At 48.7% G+C, this 22,694-nt stretch overlaps 1 protein-coding gene across 1 annotated transcript in view; it reads right to left on the reverse strand.

Moving 5' to 3' along the window:
* Window positions 1–22,694, reverse strand: part of DNAH8 (dynein axonemal heavy chain 8) — a 13,985,216-nt gene that overhangs the window by 3,673,570 nt on the left and 10,288,952 nt on the right. The window lies entirely within an intron of this gene.

Raw genomic sequence — 22,694 nt, forward strand, 5'->3', positions numbered from 1 at the left:
ATTAAGAAAACGAAATCAGAAAGCAATAAGAACAATAAATATATCATAATTTTGTGGTAGCGACAATACACCTGGCTGCCGGATAAATAGTGAATTTTCTCTTCTATTTACCCGGCCACTGGCTAAAAAGTAGACATTTTTTACTGTTTGGTTGGTGGCCTTAAAAATAGCAGAGAAACGTCACTGTATACACGGCCCAAGGATAAATGAACAAGTCACCTTCGATTGACATACTGAGATATCCACGTATTGATGAGTTTTCGCCCTGAGGTCCTTTCTTTCGCCCTGAGGTCCTTTCCGGCAGCCCAACAGCCCGGCAGCTTCGTGTTCCTGCTCCCACTCCGCAGATGCAGCTGTGCCCATGCCCGGGAGTTGCTGGAGCCAGAGCTGCTGCTGGGAGTGGGGCGCTGAGCGTGGGAGTGGTGCTAGGGTGACCAACCATCCATAAATTTCATGGACCATCTGTAATTTGGACCTCACGTCTGTTGTCCATGAGGATCCCTTTTAGGGACGCCTTTTGTCTGTAATTTTGGGCCTTGCAGGGAGCAGAGCTTTTCCCTGTGAGAAGACTCAGCTCCCTGATGGGGCTGTCATGCACTCATCCTCTGAGCACAAGACCAGACCCACCCACCCATTGTCATTCTGTATGTGGCTGATTGTCACATACAGAATAACAATTGGCCAGCCTGGGCTGATACAGCATGTGGTGAGCCTCCTCCTGCCACGGTTTAGAGTAGGGCATTCTGTTAGATGGAAGAAATGTACAAAACAAATGTACAAAAACGCCCATGTTGCTATGTGCCACCTCTTGAAAAGAAGCAGGCTATAGTTCTTTCACGGACTCATAATTTCAGAGCCAGAAATATCCTTTACTCCGCATGCGTTACAACGCATGTCATTACCACACATGTTTTACTCTGCAAAACCTTTTACAACACAGGGCTTTACACCGCAAACCATTACAATGCATTCCCCATAACAGCGCCCCGGTGGAGTTAGAATAGTAAATTGTGTTGCAATGGACAATGCGTTGTAATTGACTGCGTTGTAAAGGCCTGCGCTGTAAAGGTTTTTGCGGAGTAAAAAATGCAGGGTAATGGCAAGCGTTGTTAATGCGTGCGGAGTAAAGTGTCCTATTCTTTCAGAGCTGAAGCATTTTTAATATTATATACAACAAAGCCATAGTTGCTGATTTTTTATTTATTTTATACACCTAACACCAATTGACAAAGCCAATAGTCATGGCTTGTTGTAGGTCTAATGTTAATGTATGCAATGATAGAAACATCAAAATACCAGTCGGGTGGCACATTATGCTCAGTACATATTTTTAGCTTAGGTGTTTTAAGCCACGTCCTTACTTACATCAGATATGCCACTTGGAGAGACCCCCAGATTTTTCATCCCACTTAAAACCCTGAAAACAACCCCATGTCACAGTCACCTCACGTCCTAGCACTGTGCATCATGCATGACTTCCAAGTTTTTAGATTGCCTATGTGCTGGGGCATAGTGTACCCTCCCTCACCCCACCCCACCCCACCCCTTGCCACCACATATCTTGCACAGCCCTTTATGAGCATGAGCAACCGTACCTTTGAATGAGGAAACCCTTTTCTTCACCGTTCTGATTCCCTTCACGTGCTTGATCCAGTTCGGTATTTAATACAAGACCGTGCCTTCAAAGGATTATGGGGCATATCAGCAACAACCGGCGATAATTATCGCTAAGCGCACTTGGCGCTAGGATATTTATCACCGGCTAGCGTTGATTTTTATCGCTGAGATAGCGTGCTATTAGCAACGCTTATCTCAAAAGTGATAAAAATCCTAGCGCTAACTGCCTAACGTGAGATTATCGCTAGAAACCCAGCGCTAATCACACGAAATGTGGCGTTAGCTTGTTGATAGGGACTCACAAATTTAGCTGTGATATCCACCTTCCATAGGATATCATGGCTAAGTCAGTCCTGAAGCAGGCGTAAGGAAAGTAGCAATAACAGGGGTTATCGCTACTTTTCCTGCCGCCATGCTTCATAGCGTGGTGCTTGATGATAGGAGAAATGTCGCTTAGAGACATTTCTCCTGTCATGTCAGGCCAGGAACGCCCACTTTGCATCTCATTACAGATGCAAAGCTGGGCGTTAAGAATAGGTGTGCTAATGCAAGGTTTCACGCGTTAGCGTGACCTTGCTAATTAGGCAATAAAATTATCGCCGCTTTTCGGCCGAAAACGGACACAAAAGCGGCGAAAATGTTCTATCGCTGCCTTGTAAATATGCCCCTTAATTCTGTCACGCGCCTTCCAACCAGTATAGTTTCAAGCATCCACCGTGCTCATGCGCTCAATCCAATTTGTTTAATTATCCACTGCGCAACACTGGCTTTGAGCGACGCCTTGCACAGAGCTATCACATCTAGCACCTGGCAGTACTTGAATACCCACTGCATGCCACTGCTACATTGGAGCGCATTATGTCTCTGGTCCTCAACCCCCACAGGCACTTCTCTACCCGGGCGAATTAGCACTATCGCTTTGGGTACTTATATGGATGTTGTAGGAGAGTAGGGTCTGCTTTCTATGTTCACCCCCACTTTTTGCTTTTGCTTTACTGGTTTTCGACGTAGATATGGCTGTGGGCCTGCTAATCAGACCCACAGCCCTGCTGTTCTCTCTCTAAATTAATACTATGTACTTTAGGTGCATAACCCAATTGGATAGGATCACCTTATTGGCCCCTGTACAGTGTACCTTAGGTACCCAGGGCATAGGTGTACCCTAGGCCTACCAGGGGCTGCAGCATGTATTATGCCACCCCTGGCCTGGCCTTCCATTATGACACAACTGGCTGATCACTCAGCTGGGGCAAGGTTGTGTAATCACCCCTTGCTTAGGTGTAGTATTCCTATACCTACCTTATATATAGACACATGTGTACCTATCAGCCACTCCTATGGCAGGCCTTAACAATCCTGGAGGCAGAGTGCTTGGTATCATGTGAGATAGTGCTCTAGCATGAGCTGAGCCTGTCTGCAGCTTTCAGAACCATGTCCTTATAGCTGTTCTATGATATAGCCTACCATATACTTAAAGTGCCTTATAATCTTAAACGTTTATGGTAACTATGGTTTGGCTTTATCAAAACATGTCGTGTAAGGTGTCTAACACTTTGGAATAATACCCCCATCCCATTTCTGGTGATGAGGATATTATCCCTCCCTTCTAGAGGGAGAAGACATGTTGAAACCTACTTACCCGGTTAAAGTTAACCAGAGCCCCAGCATCACAAAATGGATGCTGCTGCCACGACACAAGTCTGACCTCCTGCTGCTGGGAGTGATCCCGGCATGGGAGGCTTGGACAATAGGTTTCCTGCCTTGGGAGGTGCGAGCACCACCCCAGAGAGGCCTTAGTGTATTGGGGCAGGGAGGGATGAAAGAAACTAGACACTGCCTGGGGCACACAAGGTGTCCCATGCATAGTCCAGTTCAAACCGGTGCTGGGGCACTCCAGCCCCAGTCCTGGCGCGAAACTGGACAAAGGGAAGGGGGTGTAACCACCCAGGTCCCACCCATAAGGCGTGACCTAGCAGGCAACCCAGCCCCCCAGATTAGTATAAGTGTGGTAGCTGGGCCCCAGGAGATTAGATTATCCTGAACCTGCAACTTGAACAGAAACTCTGGACCTTCGACATTCGACGAAAGAAGAAGATTGAAGAATCTCCCTTGTGGCCAAGGAGTGGTCACCCTGTGCGAACAGGCACCATCAAGAGACTTACCCTTTGCTTTGCTGAAGTTCTACAAGGGACCGACTGCAGAGCCTGACCAGTGCCTTGACTTCCAGACTTCTCCAACCCTGATCCACATCCACAGCCGAGCTGAGATCCGTGGAGGTGACAAGAGATGTGGGACCGGCTACCTGGGAAAAGTGGCGAGTATCTTCCTGCGCAGCTTCTGAGGCACCCTCGAGGTTGTGCACCGGGAATTGAGAAGCCCCAACCCCAAGCACCATCTGCACCGAAGATCAGCCCCCCACACTCCACGAGTCCTGCGTGGGGCCCTTCTGCATTTTCCTGCTTGCCGCATCTGTCCGGTTGTTTGCCCGTTGGCTAGTAACCTTTGTGACGACACACCTTCAATTTTCCACTGCTGGTTTGGCTCCTCCAGACTGGCTCCCGCTCCTCTGTAAAAGAGAAGCGCCCCAGACCTTCCTGGTCTGCACCAGAAGCAAGTCCTCCATTCTTCGTGGGTTCCGCTTGCCAAGGCTTGGTGAGTCCTAGTTCGACTTCGACGCCGCCGACAGCACGAGCCTTTGTGGGACAGCTCACCTCCTGGTCCTGGTCATCCTCGACGTCTCCTTGCACCCGTGGATGCTGCGACAAGCTTCACCTCTTCACCTGCAATCTCCCGACATAGCCTGGTTCCTTCCTGGTTACACGTGGTCACTGGCTAGTGACCCAGACTCTGTCCCTTCTGCTTGCAGGTATCCTTCCTTCTTGATCCCGGCCTTGGGATCCACCGGACACTCTTCACTGACTGCCTCTCAGCATCTTTCCTTCAGGCATCCATAGGAGTCGACGACGAAACCCGATGCAAGTTCACACCTATGCACAAGCAGCCCGTGGGCTAGGTAACTTGGGTACTCCAGTGCTCATCAGGGTATTGACTATCCTAGTGTCTAGTTCTCAAGTCTCGACTTCCTAGCTACTCCAGAAGTGTCCTAAATCTTATTAATTCTAAACTGTACTATTTCTATCGATTATACGCATTACGCGTGAGTGTTTCCACTCTGCACCTGAATCCCGTGGGCCTCCCACTTCCTAACTGTTGGTAGGGTAGTGTAGCCCCAGCGATTCCCTAGGCCTAGGCCTATCCTATTTCCGTGACAGTGGTCCTTATACCACTTACTTAGTATATGGTTTGCGTGGTCCCTAGGGCCTAACTGTATTACTTACCTGTGTGACTTAATGTATGCTTAAATAAGACTGATTGTACTTACCTCGAATCTCATAAAGAGTGCTGAGGGTTTGACTAGAATAAATACACTTTATTTTATATATATACCTGTTGTGGTGTCCTTTCATTTGGTATTCAAGGGATTACATATGGTATAACAGCTGGCTTCACATGCCATTCAGAGTTTAGCCTAAGACTGCTCTTGTCCATGCTACCACTAGGATAGCTGGTCTATAAGGTTGACTTTACAACCAATCACCATAAGGGTTGTTTGGACTGATACAAGGTGTACACTAGAATTAGTGACATCATATATCAGGCCAACTTCTCACATTGGTGAGCAGCGGTTGGGATCTGAGCTTGCTGTTGTAATACCATTGTAATCTTGAGATACTAAATTGAAAGATCACACAGATATTGTTTAGGTACATATCACATAGATTATAAATACTTAAGTCCTACTGGACTTAGTTGTTGTAGGTTGAAGGGCCTGGCACACCCTGACTACAACTACTAGAGAGGTTTAGTAGATACAACTAGTGTAGGTAGATGCACACACCACACCCTCACTAGGGGCCTCATGTAGGTAAATAAATTTTACCGGTTCTAAAATACCGAGCCGTACCGAATCGGTAAATTAGAATCGGTAAGTTATATGTAGGTAAAAATTCGGTAACAGTTACCGATTCGGTAACATTCGGTAATCACGAATCGGAATTCACCGAATCGGTAAATACCGAGGTGGTATTTACCGAATCGGAAAATACCGAGGTGGAAGTTACCGAATCGCAAAATACCGAGGTGGTAGTTACCGATTCGGAAAATACCGATTCGGTATGTACGGAGTCGGTAAAGAAAATCACATGACTCGACGAAACAGCGAATCCAGTGCAACGACAGCCCACCCAACCTGGAACTGCCCACACCCAGGCAGGTGTACTCAATTAGCCGAAGTGGCCACACCCAGGCAGGTGGACATAATTAGCCGACCCTGGAGAGGCTTGGAGTGCAGAGGAGAGGCAGGGAGCAGTTGCATGTGCGAGCGGGGAAACGAACAGCATGTCCAGCCAGAGAACACAGAAAGACGGAGGGGAAAGGAGGAGGAAGCTGAAATTTAGCCCCAAGGAACTCCAGGTGCTGGTGGAGGAGGTCGTGAAGCAGCACCAGAAGCTGTTCGGCAGGCAATCCCTGCAAGTGCCTGAGGTGGAAAAGCGCAACATATGGCTGGCCATCCAGGCGCAGGTCAATGCTGTGGGAGTGACCCACAGGGACATTGAGGTCCTCAAAAAGCGCTGGTATGACCTCCGGATTGTAACCAAGAGGAAGATGGGCGACATCCAGAAGGAGGCCAGCCAGACCGGAGGTGGAACCAACAGGGCACCTGCCCTCACCGAACTGGAGGAGCTGGTGGCGGCCACAATCGAGCAAGAGAGCGTCGTGGGTCTTGGGGACGCCGACAGCTCTGCCAGAGCCGCAACACACCAAGGTAAGACGAAAGCACAGCAATGTATCCCCCCCTACCCCATCCCACATCCCCCAAATGTGAAACGAGAATCACACTGCAGTCCACACGTGTCAGTGCAGACAGGCAATGCATTTCGGGAGATGTAGTCAGGGCAACACTAACCATGACGTAAATGTTACAGGGCAACAAGGCATGTCACGCACTCGAGGCACAAGGAGACAGGGGACATGTTGGAATGTGAAATTATTTATTGTGCCGCTTGCAATGCAGCCCTTCGGGGACACTGAGCCAATGTTGTATTTCTGTCCACAGATGTGACATCATGCAGGACAGGGCATGCTGCAGGAGAGACGGCACCACGGCAACATCAAACACCTCCAGCCAGCACAAGTACAGACCGGGGAGCAGGCCCACTGGCAGCCGCACCACCAACACAGCCAGCATCGCTGCACACAGAGCCAGCATCACCTCACCGTGAGCCAGCATCACCACCACCAGAGCCAGCCTCGCCACTCATGTTCGATTCACCGGCCACATCTCCGCTTGCATGCGTGAGACAGAGGAGGCGTCCAGCAGCCAGGCTACGAGCCTTGGACACCTCGTCAGACGACAGCATGGGCCCTGAAGACCGCACCGGGCCCCAGGAAGGGAGCCATGCCACTGTGCCCCACACCTCACAGGCAGCACAGACGGAAACAAGAGGGCGCCGCAGGTCGCGTGTCCAGAGTCCACCAGCACCCACTGACGGCCATGGTGTCTTCTTGGGGCTCGAGGGCCAAATGTTAAAGCAACAGCGCCTGCAATCAAAGGCAGTCATGTCAGTCCAGAGGCACATGCGGGTGATGAAGACAAGCATAGTCAACATGGACACAAACATTGGCGGCATGGCTGCGGGCATTCGGGACATGTCCCAGTCTATCCAGCAGTTGTGCAGCAAATTAGATGCTGACATCGAAGCACGGCGCCGGGAACGCCAGAGAAGAGACACTACCAGCAGGGCACTCAACCGTCTGGCAACTGCCACTTCCCTACTGTGCCGGCGCTCTGTGACGATGCAGGAGGGCCTAACACAGTGCTGCAGCGACCTGTCTCGGGGGATGGTGCAGGTGACAAGTGCACTAGGGGTGCTATTGACGAGTCAGGCGTCGACAACTGCTGCAGGGGATCCTGCGGAGAGCATCGACACCACCAGCAGCATCACACCCCCCGTCCCAGAAACACGCAGGAGCAGCAGGCGGCTTGGGGTTGGCTCTAGTGAGGATGCACAGGCCGTGCAATCCACCACTGCAGCGCGTATGCGCAAACATTGATGTCGCCCTGCCTAGCCACTTCACAATGGGTGACGCAACCCTGGACATACTCCTTGTATAGATGATATATTGCCAGATTGGCCTGATCATGTGTTCATGGCGTGGTGCCACATTAAACTACGTCATGACTGCTCACAACTCGCTGTGTCCCCTTACTTACTCAGAAATAGTTGGATGTGATCTCTGCCCGTCTCTCTCTCCCATCGATTGCAGTTGGCACTCTAGCTGCGTTGCCCTCTGGCTGGCCTGACTCATCCTCGTTGTCCTCAAAATATGTTAGTTCCACATCTGTACCTTTTTTCGTGGCAAGGTTGTGCAGCATTGCACAAGTGGCAATGATCTTGCAGCAGGTGATGGGTTTGTACTGGCGTGCGCCTCCGCTCTTGTGCAGGCAGCGGAACCTGCTCTTCAGTAGTCCAAACGTGCGCTCCACCACATTGCGTGTTGTTTTGTGTGCCACGTTGTATCGTCTCTCACTCTGGGTAGCTGGGTGTAGGTAGGGAGTGAGGATGAATGACCGGCATGCATATGCACTGTCGCCTGGATGGGTGAAAGGGAACCATCAGTAACATGCCTCTATACACTATGTTTGCATGTTTCAAGGGGCGTCACTGTTACTTACCTAGCAGGTATCCCTCTCCGAATTCTCCGGCACTCAGTCGTGTGTAAATCCCACTATTCTGGAAGATGTAAGAGTCGTGGGTGCTCCCAGGAAACTTTGCAACAATATCTGTGATGATGTTCCCTGCATCACAGATCACCTGCACGTTGATGGAGTGGGTGGACTTCCTGTTCCTGTAGATGTGCTCTGTATCTGCTGGTGGACAGATTGGGATGTGTGTACCATCAATACAGCCGAGGACATGGGGGAACTGTGCCATGTGATAAAAGTCAGTTTTTGTTTTCTGCAGTGCAGCCTGTGAGTTCGGGAAGCTTATGTAGTGGTGCATTCTCTGCATCATGGCATCCAGGAACTTCCTGAAGAAACGGGACAGGCAACTTTGGGATACCCCACCCACCGCAGCTATCACCACCTGATAACTGCCGGATGCCAACAGATGTAGGCTGCAGAGCACCTGCACATGTGGGGGTATGGCGTGCGCCCTTCTAACTGGCTGGTCCAGGAGTGGGTGTAGGTCCCTGATTAAGTCCATGATGGTTTCGGGGTGTAGCCTGTACCTCTCATGTATCTCTGCATCAGTCAGCTGGAATAGTGTGATGCGCTGTCTGTAGATTTGTTCCTCCCGTCGCCACACCCTCAGTCCTGCTGCCTGTAGACGTAGGCGCCTTGCAATGACGTACATAGCGGCCATGTTGTCCACGCTGTAGAATTTTGGGTTTGCTTTTATCCATTGTTGATGGTTACCACCTGCTTTTAGTCCGTGTTAATTACCGACTCTTAATTACCGATTTTAATGGATTTCTTAATTACCGACTGCTCCTACATGTCATTTTAAATTTTTACCACTTCATATTTACCACTTCATGTTTACCGATTCGTTAATTCTGTATTCGGTAAGTATGAATCGGTATTTTAGAATTCGGTAACTATGAATCGGTATTTACCGCCTCATATTTACCGAAAAGTGGTTTTTGGACTCCTACATCTCACTTGTCTGTATACCGGTCGGTAACGGCATATTTACCGAAAATCGGCCGTTACCGACCGGTATTTCGCTACCTACATGAGGCCCTAGATCATGTCTCTGGGAGGAGATCCTCTCTCAGGAGGGGTAGGTCTTAGAAAGATCCCCTCTAGATATGATACCCTAACTTTTCAGTAGATGAGACAATTGTGTACCTCCAGAAAGTTAAAACAGGGTGCAAACCCTACCCTCATTCAGCTAGTAGAGATCCTAGAGGAGTATGATGCTCTTAGGGCCTCCCAGGCTGGTACCCTAGGTACAAGTGAGGGTCTACCCGCTACAGATGAGTCAGATGGGACTTCAGATGAGGAGGTAGACAGCCAGGTCAAAGTAGGAAGACTTAGCCAGGCTAACTTAAGCTTACATAGGAGTCTGCATGGAGCCCCCCCATTCAGACCCCCAAGTGGACTTAACCAGAGAAACAGGAGAGACAGATCCCCTTCAAGGGAATCCATCCACTCCCATGTCTCTAGCATCTCTAATGCCTCTTCTCACAGGGGAATGACTTCCCCCCAGAGAAAAGAGCATGAAGCCAGAATGAGGGAAGCTAATCTAAGGATTGAGAGGGAAGAACTTGCCCTTGCCAAGGAGAAGCTTGCTCTGGCTAGAGAGCAGAAGTTAAGTGGGTTAGAACCTACTGGTGGCAGCAATATCCCTAAGGATAGAGACAGGACCTATGATAATAGAAACCTGAGCAAGATTGTCCCTCCCTACAAGTGTGGGGATGACATCCACAAATGGATAACTGCTTTGGAGAGAGCCTGCAAAGTACAGCAGGTACCCCAAAGTCAGTGGGCAGCTATCTTGTGGCTCTCCTTCACTGGAAAGGTAGAGACAAGCTCCTCACAGTTAGTGATGAGGATGCTGACAATTACACTGTCCTGAAGAGTGCTCTAATTGATGGGTTTGGCCTAACCACTGAACAATACAGGTTGTTGTTCAGGGATACCCAGAAGACACAGACTCAGGACTGGACTGACTTTGTAGATTGTGCCACTAAGGTTTTGGAAGGCTGGCTATTTGGAAGTAAGGTTAAGGACTATACAGGATTGTATAATTTGATCATGAGAGAACAAATCCTTAACAACTGTCAAAAGAAGCTACTGCATCAACACCTGATTGATTCTGATCTGACTTCTCCCCAAGAATTGGGAAAGAAGGCAGATAGATGGGTCAGGACTAGAGTTAAGCAGAAAAACCAGAACCAGGGTGGTGATCAGAAAAAGGCAGACCAGAAGGGTAATGATCAGAAACAAAAAGACCAGAAGTCTTCACCAGGCCCCCAAAAGGCTCAGGGGGAGTGTGGTCCCAAAAAGGATAAGAAGAAAGATGGCCAAAAGAAACCATGGTGCAACTATTGTAAGTCAAACTCATATTGGTTTAGTGAGTGCCCCAAAAAGGATAAGCCCCCAGCCACCATTGCCCCTAAGGCAACTGTACCCCCTAGTTCAGCTGTAAGTGGTGGTTCCCAGCAAAAGGGTGTAGTAGGGTTGACCCTGGGAACTGAGGAGGGTTCTGGCCTAGTCAGGATACCTACTCAGGCTGTTCTGATCTGTGATGGGGACATAGATTTGTCCTCTACTATAGGCCCCAGTAACCTGGGCAAGTACAGACAGACTCCTTTTATCAACCAGAGAATGGCTCAGGCCTACAGGGACACTGGGGCTAGTGTCACAATGGTGACCCCTGCCTTTGTGGACCCTGGACAGATCATGCTAGGTGAGAATTACCTAGTGACCAACGCTAGCAATGCCACTACTTCCCATAGTGTGGCAATTGTTAACTTCTCCTGGGGAGGGGTAACTGGCCTCAAGAAAGTTGTTGTTAGTTCAGACCTTCCAGTGGAGTGTTTACTGGGCAATGATCTTGAAACTTCAGTTTGGTCTGAAGTGGAGTATAGGACCCATGCAGAAATGCTGGGGATAGATGCACATGTCCTTGCCGTGACCAGGTCACAGGCTAAAAAGTGAAACACTGAACAAGTGCTGGATCCTGGAACCATGGACCAGTCACAACCCAAGAGAAAGAGCAGTAGGGTAAAGGCTGTGCCTTCCCCCATGCCTCAGGTAATGGATCAGCCCTCACAGGAGGAAGATTCTGAGAGCCCTGAAGGAACTGTCCTAGAAGAACTTGAACCTGATCAGGTTGAGTTTCTTGGGACAGGGGGACCTTCAAGGGCAGATCTGAGGCAGGCACAATTAGACTGCTCCTCTCTTGAACCCCTCAGACAGCAGGCTGCTGCTGGGGCTGCAGGGAATGCTCAAGGTACCCATAGAGTGTATTGGGATGAAAGGCTGCTGTATTCAGAAGCTAGAGACCCCAAGCCTGGTGCATCCAAGAGGTTGGTCATACCACTGAAGTTCAGAGGCTTCCTTCTTACCTTGGCCCATGATATTCCCCTTGCAGGACACTTAGGCCAGAACAAGACTTGGGACAGGCTTGTCCCTCACTTTCACTGGCCTCATATGTCAGAAGATACCAAGGAGTTTTGTCGCTCCTGTGTCACCTGCCAAGCCAGTGGCAAATCAGGTGGCACCACAAAGGCCCCCCTCATACCACTACCTGTGGTGGGGGTTCCCTTTGAGAGAGTCGGCATAGATATTGTAGGACCAATGGACCCACAAACAGCATCTGGGCACAGATTCATACTGGTGATAGTGGACCATGCCACCAGGTATCCAGAAGCTATTCCCCTAAGGACCACAACAGCTCCTGTTGTAGCAAGGGCCCTACTTGGAGTATTCTCCAGAGTGGGCTTTCCATAGGAAGTAATTTCTGACAGAGGTGCCAACTTCATGTCAGGATATTTGACTGCAATGAGGAAGGAGTGTGGTGTGAACTACAAGTTCACCACACCCTATCACCCACAGTGCAATGGGCTTGTGGAGAGATTCAACAAGACCCTAAAAGGGATGATAAAAGGTTTACCAGACAAGCTTAGGCGAAGATGGGACATCCTTTTACCCTGCCTTCTGTTTGCTTACAGAGAGGTCCCACAAAAGGGGGTTGGCTACAGCCCTTTTGAGCTTTTGTTTGGGTATCCTGTAAGAGGACCCCTATGTTTAGTAAGGGAAGGATGGGAGAGACCTCTCAGACAACCCAAACTTGATATAGTGGATTATGTACTTGGTCTCCGCTCCAGGATGGCAAGGTATATGAAGGAGGCTTCTGAAAAACTTGAGGCAAGCCAAGAACTCCAAAAAGCTTGGAATGACCAAAAGGCTGTGCTGACTGTTTACCAGCCAGGGCAGAAAGTGTGGGTGTTGGAGCCAGTGGCCCCAGCAGCACTCCAAGACAAATGGTCTGGACCCCACACTATTGTTGAACAAAATGGAGAAGTCACCTACTTGGTGGACCTTGGGACTCCCAGAAGCCCTCACAGGGTGCTTCATGTCAACAGATTGAAGGCATATGTTGACAGGGCAGACATTGGCTTACTCATGGCTACAGATGAGGGGCAGGAGGAAGAGAGTGACCCTCTCCCAGACCTGTTGACAAAGAACCCTGATGATGGCTCAGTTGATGGTGTGGTCTTTTCTGACAGCCTCACTGTCCATCAGCAACAGGACTTCAGACAAGTTCTGCAATCCTACAGACATATGTTCTCTCTGACCCCAAGTCAGACGAACTGGTGCACCCATGAGGTGGACACTGGTGACAGTCTGCCTGTGAAGAGTAAAATCTACAGGCAACCTGACCATGTCAGGGACTGCATAAAAGTTGAGGTACAAAAGATGTTGGAGCTGGGAGTCATTGAACCTTCAGAGAGCCCTTCGGCTAGTCCTGTAGTTCTTGTGCCAAAACCTCACACCCAAGATGGTAAGAGAGAGATGAGGTTTTGCGTGGACTACAGAGGTCTCAATGCTGTCACTAGGACAGATGCCCACCCAATACCTAGGGCAGATGAGCTCATTGACAGACTGGCAGCTGCTAAGTTTTTTAGCACATTTGACCTGACAGCAGGCTACGGGCAGATCAGACTAGCTGAGAATGCAAAGGCCAAAACTGCTTTCTCGACCCCAGGAGGACATTACCAATTTGTGGTAATGCCCTTTGGTTTGAAGAATGCACCTGCCACTTTCCAAAGGCTGGTGAATCAAGTCCTTACTGGGTTGGATGACTACTGTGCAGCTTATCTTGATGATATTGCTGTCTTTAGCTCCACCTGGGAGGATCACCTGGTCCACCTGAGAAATGTTTTAGAGTCCCTGCAAAAGGCAGGCCTCACTATCAAGGCCACTAAGTGCCAGATAGGGCAGAGCAAGGTTGTGTACCTGGGCCACCTAGTTGGTCGGGGTCAGGTTCAACCACTGGAGAGCAAGATCCAGACCATAAAGGACTGGACTCCTCCAACTACCCAGACTCAGGTCAGAGCTTTCTTCGGCCTGACTGGGCACTACAGAAAGTTTGTTAAGAACTATGGGTCCATTGTGACACCACTTAATGACTTGACCTCCAAGAAAATGCCAAAGTAAGTTCAGTGGACAGTAAGCTGTCAAAAAGCATTTGATGACCTGAAGCAGGCCATGTGCAGTGCACCTATTCTGAAAAGTCCAGACTACTCCAAAGAGTTTATTGTCCAGACAGATGCTTCTGAGTTGGGTGTGGGAGCTGTTCTTTCACAACTTAATATAGATGGTCAAGACCAGCCCATTGCTTTTATAAGTAGAAGGCTGACCCCTAGAGAGAAACGTTGGTCAGCTATTGAGAGGGAGGCCTTTGCTGTGGTTTGGGCCCTGAAGAAACTGAGGCCATTCTTGTTTGGCACTCACTTCAAGATTCAGACAGACCATAAACCCTCTTGTGGCTAAATCAGATGAAGGGTGAAAATCCCAACCTTCTTAGGTGGTCCATTTCCCTACAGGGGATGGACTTCACAGTGGAACATAGACCTGGGACTGACCATGCCAATGCAGATGGACTCTCCAGATATTTCCATGTAGAACATGAAGACTCAACTGGTCAAGGTTAGTTTAATGTCCCTAAGTTTGGGGGGGGGGGTTTGTGTAGGAGAGTAGGGTCTGCTTTCTATGGTCACCCCCACTTTTTGCTTTTGCTTTACTGGTTTTCAAATTAGATGTGGCTGTGCGCCTGCTAATCAGACCCACAGCCCTGCTGTTCTCTCTCTAAATTGATACTATGTACTTTAGGTGCATACCCCAATTGGATAGGATCACCTTATTGGCCCCTGTACAGTGTACCTTAGGTACCCAGGGCATAGGTGTACCCTAGGCCTACCAGGGGCTGCAGCATGTATTATGTCACCCCTGGCCTGGCCTTCCATTATGACACAACTGGCTGATCACTCAGCTGGGGCAAGGTCATGTAATCACCCCTTGCTTAGGTGTACTATTCCTATACCTACCTTATATATAGACACATGTGTACCTATCAGCCACTCCTATGGCAGGCCTTAACAATCCTGGAGGCAGAGTGCTTGGTAACATGTGAGATAGTGCTCTAGCATGAGCTGAGCCTGTCTGCAGCTTTCGGAACCATGTCCTTATAGCCGTTCTATGATATAGCCTACCATATACTTAAAGTGCCTTATAATCTTAAACGGTTATGGTAACTATGGTTTGGCTTTATCAAAACATGTTGTGTAAGGTGTCTAACACTTTGGGATAATAACCCCATCCCATTTCTGGTGATGAGGATATTATCTCTCCCTTCTAGAGGGAGAAGACATGTTGAAACCTACTTACCCGGTTAAAGTTAACCAGAGCCCCAACATCACAAAATGGATGCTGCTGCCACGACACAAGTCTGACCTCCTGCTGCTGGGAGTGATCCCGGCACGGGAGGCTTGGACAATAGGTTTCCTGCCTTGGGAGGTGCGTGCACCACCCCAGACAGGCCTTAGTGTATTGGGGCAGGGAGGGATGAAAGAAACTAGACACTGCCTGGGGCACACAAGGTGTCCCATGCATAGTCCAGTTCAAACCGGTGCTGGGGCACTCCAGCCCCAGTCCTGGCGCGAAACTGGACAAAGGGAAGGGGGTGTAACCACCCCCCTCCCAGGTCCCACCCATAAGGCGTGACCTAGCAGGCAACCCAACCCCCCAGATTAGTATAAGTGTGGTAGCTGGGCCCCAGGAGATTAGATTATCCTGAACCTGCAACTTGAACAGAAACTCTGGACCTTCGACATTCGACGAAAGAAGAAGACTGAAGAATCTCCCTTGTGGCCAAGGAGTGGTCACCCTGTGCGAACAGGCACCATCAAGAGACTTACCCTTTGCTTTGCTGAAGTTCTACGAGGGACCGACTGCAGAGCCTGACCAGAGCCTTGACTTCCAGACTTCGCTGATCCTGATCCACATCCACAGCCGAGCTGAGATCCGTGGAGGTGACGAGAGACGTGGGACCGGCTACCTGGGAAAAGTGGCGAGTATCTTCCAGCGCAGCTTCTGAGGCACCCTCGAGGTTGTGCACCGGGGATTGAGAAGCCCCAACCCCAAGCACCATGTGCACCGAAGATCAGCCCCCCACACTCCACGAGTCCTGCGTGGGGCCCTTCTGCATTTTCCTGCTTGCCGCGTCTGTCCGGTTGCTTGCCCGTTGGCTAGTAACCTTTGCGACGACACACCTTCAATTTTCTACTGCTGGTTTGGCTCCTCCAGACTGGCTCCCGCTCCTCTGTAAAAGAGAAGCACCCCAGACCTTCCTGGTCTGCACCAGAAGCAAGTCCTCCATTCTTCGTGGGTTCCGCTTGCCAAGGCTTGGTGAGTCCTAGTTCGACTTCGACGCCGCCGACAGCACGAGCCTTCGTGGGACAGCTCGCCTCCTGGTCCTGGTCGTCCTCGACATCTCCTGGCACCCTTGGCTGCTGCGACAAGCTTCACTCTTCACCTGCAATCTCCCGACATCGCCTGGTTCCTTCCTGGTTCCACGTGGTCACTGGCTAGTGACCCAGACTCTGTCCCTTCTGCTTACATGTATCCTTCCTTCTTGATCCCGGCCTTGGGATCCACCGGACACTCTTCACTGACTGCCTGTCAGCATCTTTCCTTCAGGCATCCATAGGAGTCGACGATGAAACCCGACGCAAGTTCACACCTATGCATCCGCAGCCCGAGGGCTAGGTAACTTGGGTACTCCGGTGCTCATCAGGGTATTGACTATCCTAGTGTCTAGTTCTCAAGTCTCGACTTCCTAGCTACTCCAGAAGTGTCCTAAATCTTATTAATTCTAAACTGTACTATTTCTATCGATTATACGCATTACGCGTGAGTGTTTCCACTCTGCACCTGAATCCCGTGGGCCTCCCACTTCCTAACTGTTGGTAGGGTAGTGTAGCCCCAGAGATTCCCTAGGCCTAGGCCTATCCTATTTCCGTGACAGTGGTCCTTATACCACTTACTTAGTATATGGTTTGCGTGGCCCCTAGGGCCTAACTGTATTACTTACCTGTGTGACTTAATGTATGCTTAAATAAGACTGTGTTGTACTTACCTCGAATCTCATAAAGAGTGCTGAGGGTTTGACTAGAATAAATACACTTTATTTTATATATATATACCTGTTGTGGTGTCCTTTCATTTGGTATTCAAGGGATTACATATGGTATAACAGCTGGCTTCACATGCCATTCAGAGTTTAGCCTAAGACTGCTCTTGTCCATGCTACCACTAGGATAGCTGGTCTATAAGGTTGACTTTACAACCAATCACCATAAGGGTTGTTTGGACTGATACAAGGTGTACACTAGAATTAGTGACATCATATATCAGGCCAACTTCTCACAGATGCCACCTCTTTAGGCACCTTGTTAGGATCCTTCAAATTTACAGATTTTCAGCCATTTCCACTGTAGCTTGCCCACCGTGCCGCCTTATGATGTGATTCATCACAATCATAGACTAACCTGTCTTGGTCTTTAATCACCCACACCAGGACCCCAAATGATTCATTACCTCCATGAATCCAACTCACAGTGGATCATACTCTGAAGACAGTCCAAGTTACAATTAACCATTTTTCCGGGTAGGTCCCCCCATCTTTTACCTACCTTAATGGTCCTTCTCTTTGTCCAACACACCAATCTAATTCCCCATTTTAATTGTGCAGACTGTCCCTGTGTTCTTTTTTGTCTTGAGGAAGACCCTCTGTGACTACTAGCATTCTGCACACTTTTCGGTCGAAACGTCAACACGCTAGTCACAATCCTGACCCTACTCTCTCTGCTCCACGTCAAAAGGAAATTCAACTCCCCAGCGGATCAGAGATTTATCTTGGGATGGATGACATTTGAATGACCTTTTTAACCAGCAATACTACACTGTATATATCTTGTTCACAACCAGCACTTTTTTGCACTTTGTCTCTTCAGCGCCTGCTCCGCTTTTTGTTTATTAGTTGTGACAGCCCCTTAGTGTCATTTATACAATGTAAAAAAGAAAAAAAGTGATTCTTTTCTTCAATATAATTCTTTGATTTATTCATGATTGGTGTGTCTCTCTGTTGTTTTCTTCCCGATTTTTCGTATTAAACTGCTATGACACAAATGTTTGAATAACTATCTTTCACTAATGTTTCTTATTTAATAAGAAAAAAAGCAATTCTATACCCGACAGAACCAACATTTCTCCACATCTTCACACCCAGGTTCTGAGGGGCACTGGGTTACCCCATTATACTAGATGTGTAGCAAAAGGTAAGGCATCAAAAATAAACTATAATAGTGTATCGACAATGCCTTCTTTAAGAAAGCCTCAGGGAAAAGCACATTTGTGACTTCAGTCAGCTAGTGCAACTCTCTGCGAAGCCCCCATAAGCAAAGTCAGATTCCATATTTTAAGTTCCACTTGCTGAAACACCTATAATTCAGTTCCTATAGTGGTTTCATCACAGCAATTCTCCCTTTACTTCATCTATGCGTGCTGCTTTACATCTCACGATGGCACTCAGCTATGAGATGCTAGTAACAAAGTCTATCCGAGCAGATCTTCCTGACCACTTCTTTCACAAAACATGTCTGTTCAGGACCATCATTTGTAAACAAAATATCAGACTGGACAATCCAGTGCAGTACCCATATAAATAGATGATTATCATATGAAATACCACAAAACAACCTGCACACGTGCTCAAAGCTGCGTGCATACCGACATCCAGACAAGTAACATCAACAGTAACAAAAAAAGTTTTAGGTCAAAAACAATCAAAGAGGTAACAAATCAAGTGCATCTCCCAGCCGCAAAGGGTCTCAGGATAAGCCTAGGCCTGCCTCAGACACTGAAGCACTTAGGTGTAATAATGCCCCACTGCTTCAGAAGGACATAGCAGATGACCCCAACCTATTGACTAATGGTGAAAAGTCCAGCAATAAAACTTAAGCCAGGAACCTCCAGGCACAGAACTGGTGAACAATTATTGAAAGCACTTTAACAACTATGAACCAGATGGCGATGCTCCATGCAGATAAGATGGACTTACAGATCTTATTACTACAGTCCCTGGCGAACAACGTAAGGAAGATTTACTCATGTCTGGATAATCTAAACTCGCTTATAAGGAACGCCCAGCAACAAACCAATAAGCATATGGAGCAGTGTTACTGCTCACTACTCCTCGAAAAAATATCTGCTCTTCCTTTAATCATGTCAGATCTCTTCAGAGAATAGAAAACAAGCAACACACACTTCAATAGCAATGAAAGGCTGTCCATATGCAATGTCCAGACTGGTGAGAACGCATTCCTTGCCTCCCACCAAAAGACTGTCCAAAATGATGACCCAAAACTGAAACCAAGCATAGAGGATCTGTAACTAGACAGCAGTGAAGAGCAGAATCACGCCATTAACCCTCTGGCAGTGAACGCTGCCCAAGAAGATGCTGTAAATGTGATTGTGGTACCCAATGCAGGCCAAATCTCACAAGATGATTGTTAGAAATGGGGGTCTCTAGTTGGCAATGGCTTGCACCTTTGTTCAAATAGGGACACTTCTTCCTAGTCAGCGTAAGGGAGTTACACTCCTAAAATCACCCCTGCTCACCCCCTTGGTAGCTTGGCACGAGCAGTCAGGCTTATCCTAGAAGCAGTGTGTAAAGCATTTGCACATAACCAACAGTAATACAGTGTAAGCACTACAAAAGGACACCACACCAGTTTAGAAAAATATACAATATTTTTATATACTTAAGACAAGACCAATACGATACAAATCCACAATAGAGTACTTAAAAATCTTCAGTTATCACAGTATCTTTGAAAAACAGTTCCTTGATGAGGATAGCTCTGTCTGGGGCTATCACGGCATCGTGAACAACCAAATCCAAACAGTTCTGGCTGACTGCGGTGTCGCGGGTCAGCTACGGTGACGGGAAGACCCGCAAACAGTACCTTTCAGAAATGCAAGTCGTCGATGCTCTCGTTGTCCCACGCGTTGCAGGTCGATCTTCTCTCTGATGGAATGAGGAGCACTAGGGTCGGCAGGCATCGGGTGCTGCGGTGTGAAGTGCAGCGGTGCGGCGTGCGGTGCCCTCAGGTCGCGGTGCAAGCAGCGGCTCAGTGGCGGCTTCAAATGGCGTCATCAGTGAGACTAGGGTCGCGGTGTGAGATGAAGGTGGTGCTCGTCATGGTGCTGGCAGGTCACAGTGCAGCAGCGGCGTAGTTGTTGCTGAAGCGCTGTTGTCGGCTGACGAACTGGAGTCGATGGCACCGACGTCGGTGGCCAAGGCTGCAGTGCATAGTGTAACCGGTGCCCTCGAACCACGGTGCAAGCAGCGGCGTCGAGTCCGGAGTGGAGGGGCGTCGTCGGGGATACCAAGGCATCATCGTGAAGTGAGGCGGTGCGGAGTGCGGTGCCCACAGGTCGCAGTGCGAGCAGCGGCTCGGTGGCAGCATCAGCAGGCATCGTCGGTGAGACCAGGGTCGCGGTGCGGCATTGGGGCGGTGCTCTCTGCGGTGCCAAAGCGAGGCGTGATGCGAGGCAGTCGGAGTGCGGTGCCAACAGGTCGCAGTGCAAGCAGCGGCTCGGTGGTGGCGTCGACAGGTGTCATCGGTGAGACCAAGGTTGCGTTGCAGCGGTGCCCTCTGCGGTGCCTTCAGGACACGGAGACGGCAGCGGCATCGTAGACGGCGTCGGGTTTGAAGTCCTTGCTGTTCCTGAGACTTCTTGAACAGGGGGCAAGCTCTACCTCAAGCCCTTGGAGAAACTCACAAAAGTAGATTGCAGAAAGTTCAGTCCAGTCCTTTCACTGCTCAAGGCAGAAGCAGCCACTGCAGGCCTACGCAGCAAAGCACACAGCAACGTGGTAGTTCCTCCTCACAGCTTCTCCAGCTCTTCTTTTTGGCAGTCTTCTTGATCCAAAAGAGTTCTAAAGTTCTGGGGTCTGGGTCCCCCTTTTTATCCTCAATGTCTCTTTGTTCTCTGAAGGCAGAGAGGCCTTTGTCTAGTCCAAACCAGATCTGGTCAGTCCTGGAGCACTTTGTTGACAAGACTCCTTCTTTCCTTTCACAGTGTAGGCCAGGGACATCAGACGCACCACAGGAGGTGGAGCCAGCATTGTGGAGGGAAGGCACAGCCCTATTCAGGTCCCAGGTGAAACTCCTCCCACCCATCTACATGTAGATCTTGCTATTCAGCCCTGTGCTGACTCACTGGGTCTCCTGGAATCCCCCAGCCCCTGTCACTCAAACTCCAGAAAAGGAATACATAACCTAGCAGAGGCAGGCTTGGATGGTTAGACAAGAAAATACCTACTTTATAAAAGTGGTATTTTCAAACACAGAATGTTAAAACCAACTTCACTAAAAGATGCATTTTATTCTGAGTTCTGGCATACTAAACTCGAATTTCCACCATGTTCCCTGGGTCAGTTAGGATTATAGGATGTAATAATCAACTGCCCATTCTAGCCTATGGGGAACAGCAGCCTTGCAATAGTGAAAAACGAGGTAGGCTGTAATTCACTATCAGGACATGCCACACATACCAAGGCATGTCCTACCTTTCACATACAATGCACCCTGCCCATGGGGGTACCTTGGGCCTACCAGAGGGGCGACTCATATGTAGAAAAGGGAAGGTTTAGGGACTTGGAAGTGTGTGCACTTGTCAAGTCGACATGGCAGCCCCAGGCTGCACACAGGCTCTGCAATGGCAGGCCAGAGTTACACTTTATGGGCTGTTTGCGTGGGTGGCACAATCCAGTGCTGCAGCCCACCAACAGAATTTGACGCACTCGCAGTGTACTTTACTAGAGACTGACACATAAATCAAATTGGCCAATCATGGAAACACCAATCCATAACACATTTTATAACAGGAGCACTGGGTTTCAATGCTTTTGCATTTGACTCGTAAGGGACATCTAGTAACGACAAGTGGAACTGCAGCTTGATGTAATAATAATTTCAATGCTTTTGCATTTGACTCGTGAGGGACATCTAGTAACGACTAGTTGAACTGCAGCTCTTTGTAGAATTATTTTGATATTGGACACTATAATATTCATTGCTAATCTCGTCCCATGATGCTTTGCAGGGCCTTTGGTTGGGATTGTATTTTTGCCCATAACTGTGCTTGGGGTGGACCTAGGAGGAAGAGACCACCACTGAATCGTTCACCAGCATGATATGCTCTTTGTGTCCAAGGCATCTGCTTGGTCCTCCCCCTAGGTTAGGGGGGACTCCAAAATCATCACTTCTCTCATTGCCTAATATGTTCATTCACAGTTCACTTTTGTGAATTAGTTATATGCTTTTTAGCATGTAAAATTGCTTTATCAAAGCATTTGTGGGTATTGTTGATATTGCTGCTATGCTATATGTGATAGCACAGTTATTGCACTGTACTACGTGCATTTTGCATTGTAGTGCAAACTACACATGCACCATGAGCGAAGCGTAGTACTACGCCCAGGGTTAGTGGGGTATGATTCCAAGATGTTTGACACCAAACACGACATGTTTCCGTGCAGCCAGTCCAAAGTTAGCATTTACCGTTTGGTTATAATGCACTTAAGAGTATATGGTCAGGCTGCACTACAAACAGCATCAGAGAAGGGTCTGCGAACGCTGAAGAGGGGCAACCTCTCACATAAGAACCAAGCACTCTGCATTCAGGATTGATAAGACCTGCCATAGAAGTGACTTATAGGTTTATATGTGTGTATATATGTAATGATATAGGTAACATATATCACAGTAAGGGGTGCATGCACCACCTTACCCAGGCTGCAGTAGCAGACCTGTGTTGTCATTTTGGGTGGCTTTCCAGGGGTGGCATAATACATGCTTCAGCCCCTGGTAGGCCTTTGGGGTACCTATGCCCTGGGTATATAGTATACCATATACTAGGGACTTAAAAG

Source organism: Triturus cristatus, chromosome 6, assembly GCF_964204655.1.
Source record: "Triturus cristatus chromosome 6, aTriCri1.1, whole genome shotgun sequence".
Lineage (NCBI taxonomy): Eukaryota > Metazoa > Chordata > Amphibia > Caudata > Salamandridae > Triturus > Triturus cristatus.